A 5,793-nucleotide genomic window follows, 5' to 3' on the forward strand; every position below is an offset into this window, starting at 1 on the left:
CACGAACCCCCTTGCTGCGGAAAGGAACCTGTGCTCACAGCAGGAGAGCTCCAGCCGCCCTCCCCCCCCCCAATTGGTCCAGTGGTTCGTGGGACTGTAGTACGGGTCTGGATTCTGCACAGCGCCGGGCGCACGTGTTCATCGCAAGCGCGGCGGTTGCAAACTTGGCTTTTAAGTGCAAAACTTTGTGCAAAACTTAAGTGGAAAACTTTGCAAAGAAAGCCTGTGGTTGGAGCGGCGCTGATGCAGCCGACTCGGGGGGAGGCAAGGCGGGCAAATGAATGAGATCCCCATATGCCAATAAAGGTCGTTTGATTGAATGAGATCCACCCAGAGGTGGGATCCAACCAGTTCTCACCACTTCTCTAGAAGTGGTTGCTAATTTTTTCTGAGTTCCGAGAAGGGGTTACTAAAGCAACCTCCTTGCCCAATAGGGACTGGAGGGGCGTGCGTGCAGCAGCGGCGCCACTGTTTGAATCCCACCACCATCTGAACCTGTTATTAAAATTTTTGGATCCCATCACTGGATCCACCCGCCTTGGGTGATACAGGATCTCGCTCTGCTTTCCCAGGCCGAGCTGCTTCCATTAATTAAATTAATTAACGAGAGGCCGGGCAGGGTTCTCCCCCCCCCCCCCCCATGCTTGCTTTCCATCATGCCAGGAGAAGCTTGCCCTGTTGAGTTCCTAGGGATCGGCCTGTTGCCCGAGGCACAAGAAATAAATGAATCTCCCTCTAATCTACCCTGTGTTGCAGCTTTCTTTGTTTATTTCTTCGTTGCATTTAATATATCGCCCACCCCCCGAAGGGCTCTGGGCGGTGCACAAAGATAAAAACCAGGACAATGTTATTACAATAATTTAAAGCAGAATGATTAGAATAACTTCATAACAATAAGAACCAAACCTCGGATGGCAACTCAGAGAAAAGGACCTCCCACCCTCATAGGAGGGGACTAGGTATACCAATAATGGCAACCAGTGAGGATGGTATACAGGGGTCAAACTCCATCCATAAACGTGTTCGGCTGCTCTTGAGAATGGCAAATGGTAATGGCGAGATCAGAAGTCCTGTCTGTCTCTCTTTCCCCCCTTCTAGCAGCAGGTGCTATCAGGCTGGGCTGTCTGGAAACAAGAAGCCAAATTAGATCAACCCACCTTGATCCCAATCCTGCAGAACTCTCCTTCCCTTTTTAGCTACATATAAGTTTTTATCCGTAAATATGAACTGTGAGAACGAAGGATAGAGCCTCCATGTTCCAAGGCAGTCTGCCCCAAATCCTAGGTGTCAGCAACAACGAGGCTGGGGGCGGGGAAAAGGCCTTCCTGCCCTGTTTGTCAGCTTTGGGGAGGAATCTGGCGAGCCCTGTGGACTTGAATCCAGTGGGCTCTTCTTATAACATGAAAGGCAGGAAATGAGAGTTTCCGGGGGGGGGGGGGGGTTTATGAGGCATTGGAGGTGAGGGAGAATACAGCCTTGTGAGGATTTAAAGACTAAGGGATTTCTTGCAGCATGAATTGTTTGGGGGGCTCCTCTTCCCGAGCTGGTTAGTTGGCTGACTTGGCTCCTCTGGATTTGGCTGTCAAGAGATGCAAGGAACCCGTCAGTCTCTGTACCATCAATGCTCTGCCCTTGTGGAGAGCTGGATTCCCACCAGCATCAGCCAGGAGAAAGGACAGAGCATCGAACTGAGTCGGATTGGACTCCAGGAGTTGGACCCTGTCTCCAGGCACCCATGCGGAAGGCTCGGCTTTAAAGGTAACCGTTTGCTCACCTATTCAGTGGGAGATAGCCGCTTTAATTTGAACAAGCTCTTTCTGGGTTAATTGTTCCAGACATTGTTTTATTTTTATAATAGGCAAGCTGCAGCCGGTGCTTGTCTGTCTGTGTTTGCAGGCACAATCCTAAACGAACAACTCTGTTCTTAATACCAACTTTTTGAGTTCTTCATGGGAAGGGAGAAACACTAGACACCAGAAAGGCAACGGGGAGGACTGTCTGTGTCCTTTAAATTTTTGTTGTTAAAACCTCCCGATCGGCAAAGAGTTCTGGAGAAGCTAAACGTCTGCTCTAAGTTTTGTGTGATTTCTGAGTTCTCTGTGACTTTTTTGCTTTCTCTAGAACTCTTTGACTGTCAAGGGGGGGAGAAACTTTAGACACTTAAAACATGTTTTTTCCTCTCCTTTTAAAAACGTCCTGACTGATGGAAGAATTGTGCAGAAACTGAAAGGTTGCACAATCTTGTGTAATAAAATGCATAATAATAAAAGTTATTGCATGACCTTTCGCTCGTCTCTGAAAATTCCACTCAGGATTGAGAAATCCACCCAGGATTGATAAAGCAAACCATCCAGCCGTGTATCCTATTTTCCCATCTTGAAGCTCAAGACAGTGTTCTCCCTGATTTCATTCTCACAACAACCCTGTGAGGTCAGACAGGTTGAGACCATGTGACTGTCTCAGATTATCCAATGAGTTCATTGCTGAGCAGGAATTTGAACCCAGGCCTTCAGATTCCTCACCAAACTCTCAACCTTGGCAATGTTCAGGTGACTCTCTTTTGATTGTTTCCAATAACTTAAGGGGAAAAAATCAAGACAAGAATGCCTCAGAGTATACACAGAGTGTGCTTTCCGTTCCAAAGCTGGAACAAGTAGATATAGCATGAGCCAAGGGCTTCTTTTGCACAAGGGCTGAGAACGGGTTGAGAAATAAAAAATGGTCAGGAAGAGATATGTGAAGAAATTAGCCACTGGAGAAGTTACAGAAGTAGCCCTGCGTTCTAATGTCACAGCAAACCCTCTGGCTTTCAAGGGGACATACACAGGAAGGCCCTTCCACAGTTAATGCGCAACTGTGTTAACTTGCTCCTAAGATGTTCTCATTAAGAAGTCCCTGGCCGGATCAGACAAAGTGCCACATTCTTTCTTTGTGAGAACCTCAGCAAGGAAGTCTCCTGGAAAGGATCCAGCGGTGGTCGCATGATCAGGGCCGTGAGCGGCAAAATTGCACCTAAGCCATTTCCAAACAGCGAGAGCCTTTGTGCAACAGACAATGGCATCTTTCATGCGTGTGGTGCACGTTCCTCTTCACTAGGCCCACATTGCCTCATTGCTATGGAATAGTATGCCAAGTTCCTGGGCATGCATTCTCTCGGGGATCTCTGCCGTGTCACGCAAGGCAACGCAGCAAAAGGTGCTCGCGTGAAAGGAGATGGAAGCACCAAGGTTTAGTCAGTGGTTGAGGAAACCAGTGCAGCCCTCCTAATTAGGGAGGAATCTTGAATTACGGAATGACGAGGAAACTGGCAAGCCCACCAAATGACAGGATCAACCCCCTATTTTTCAGCCACTGCACGCTCCCCTTCAAAACCGTGCACTCGTTTTTTATTCAACGCAGATGTCTGCAAGCAGGCTAAATGTGAAATTGACGCTTACACTCTTTGACACCCCATCATTAAGTATGGACACACCTGAGATGATATAGAAAATTGCCCCTACTGTTGTCTCAGTCACAAAGCTTCATGCATTACACTTGTAACAGATGAAGCTTGTAGGACAATACTGAGGAATCAAGAACTGTACTGAGGAATCAAGATTTGTACTCTTAACCTTCCCCCCCCCCCCAAGCTTTAGACCAAGCCAGGGGTCTGCAACCTGGGCTCTCCAGATGTTCATGGACTACAATTCCCATCAGCCCCTGCCAGCTAGGCCAATTGGCCATGCTGGTTGGGATTGATGGGAGCTATAGTCCATGAACATCTGGAGAGCCACAGGTCGCAGACCCCTGGACCAAGCAAACTGTTCACACCACCTAAGAGATGTTCTGCTAGAACACCAATGTTTTGCATTTGTGAAAACCATGTTAGGTATGATGCCTCCATGCCAGTAAAGGAAGGGGCCACATTCAGATTGTATTTGCAGTAGTAGTTCAGGGTTGTGGCCCAGTAATAATCTGCCTGCCACATAGCAGGTCCGTGGTTCACAAGGGCTGGGCATCTCCAGTTACAAGAATCAGCTAGCTGGGGATGGGAAAAGGCCAGCCTGAGACCTTAGACAGCGGCTGACTTTTGGACTATTAGTCTGACTCTGTAGAAGACAGCTTCGTGTATTCAGTTATGCTTGCCCCACTTCTTCAAATGGCAAGAGGTTCCAGAGGCTAGCACATAGAACCAAAGAATCATAGGCAGATTCCCCATGGGCCAAAAACAGCGGTGTGAAAACGGTGTAAACCCTTTTACACTGCTTTAAACCCTTTTACATTGTTTTCACACTGCTGTTTTTGGCCCAGGTGGAATCTGCCGTAGAGTTGGAAGAGACCACAAAGGCCATCTAGTCCAACCCCCTGCTCAATGCAGGATTCACCCAAAGCCATTCTTGACAAGTGTTTGCCAAGCCACTGTTTGAAGGCTGCTGGGGGTGGTGGGGAGGAACGCTCACAGCTCCCAAGGGCCATGGTGGAGAACCTATGGCACTCCAGATGTTCATGGACTACAGTTCCCATCATCCCCTGCCAGCATCTAACAGGCACCTTACCACCCATAATTTAAACCCATTATTGTGAGTCCTATCTCCCGCTGCCAACAGGAACAGCTCCCTGCCCTCCTTTGATAGCCTTTCAAATACATAGAGAGCAATCATGCCCCCCCCCCCTTCTCATCTCCAGACAAAACATTCCCAAGTCCCTCAGCCTCTCTTCACAGGAGAAGAGCTTTGGTCCTACGCAGGCCCCGGTCATCACTTTGCCATTTTTCCGTTTCGCGCCTGCTCCCGTTCTTAATCCAAGCATCCATTCTTGAAGGTAAAAGCACCGAGAGGGAGCCAGTGTGGCGTGAGTGAGGTTAAGAGCATGATGTGGATTCTCTGGATCTGGAGAACGGGGTTTGATTCCCCACTCCTCCACCTGAGTGGCTGAGGCTTATCTGGTGAACCAGATGTGTTTCTGCACTCCTGCTGGGTGACCTTGGATGTTCTTTGGAACTCTTTCAGCCCCACCTGCCTCACAAGGTGTCTGTTGTGGGGAGAGGAGGGGAAAAGGAGCTTCTAAGCCACCTTGAATCTCCTACAGAAGAGAAAGGTGGGGTATAAATCCAAGCTCTACTACTACTTCTTCTAAATGTCCAAAATGTGTTCATGTAAAGCAATACCACCCCCTCCTGGCGACCAGGAGGATAGCAACTCCAAATATTTCAGAACTACTGGAGTCACTCACTACATGTTCATGATGGGAGGGAAACTGTACTGGTTAAACAGCCAACTCTGTGTTAAAGGTACTGCCTTGACACACCTTCAAGACACATCAGCATTACACTGGCAGAGGGCTTTTGGGTCATCATAAGATATTCAGCTGCTTCCTAAAATTTGGCCAGATGACATCTGCCTGACCCCCGCTGATATATCACACACATGATTCCGTGTGGCAGCATTTCTCTTTGCCTCCTCCCTCACCCCAGCAGCTTCTTCTAAAACACTAGTCTACTACCTTCATGCATCGCTACACAGATAACCCAAGGAACAAATGTTTGCTACTGGTCCAGTAACGATGTGAGGTCCTGCGGGGACATCTTGCTAAGCAAGTCACTGCTTACTACACTTATTGGAACCACAATGATTATCCTTCTCAGCCAGAGGGTAAGGATGCCATCTTACCCAAAGCCCCACCCCGCAGACCTCTGCACTCTCACAGGCCATTTTAAATCACAGCAGCACTGGCCACTTAGGCAAGCTACAACCCCATCTGCCTTAATGGGGATTTCTGGGAGATCTCCTCCAGACACAACACACCACAGACAGG

The sequence above is a fragment of the Sphaerodactylus townsendi genome, linkage group LG05 (assembly GCF_021028975.2).
Source record: "Sphaerodactylus townsendi isolate TG3544 linkage group LG05, MPM_Stown_v2.3, whole genome shotgun sequence".
Classification (NCBI taxonomy): Eukaryota; Metazoa; Chordata; class Lepidosauria; order Squamata; family Sphaerodactylidae; genus Sphaerodactylus; species Sphaerodactylus townsendi.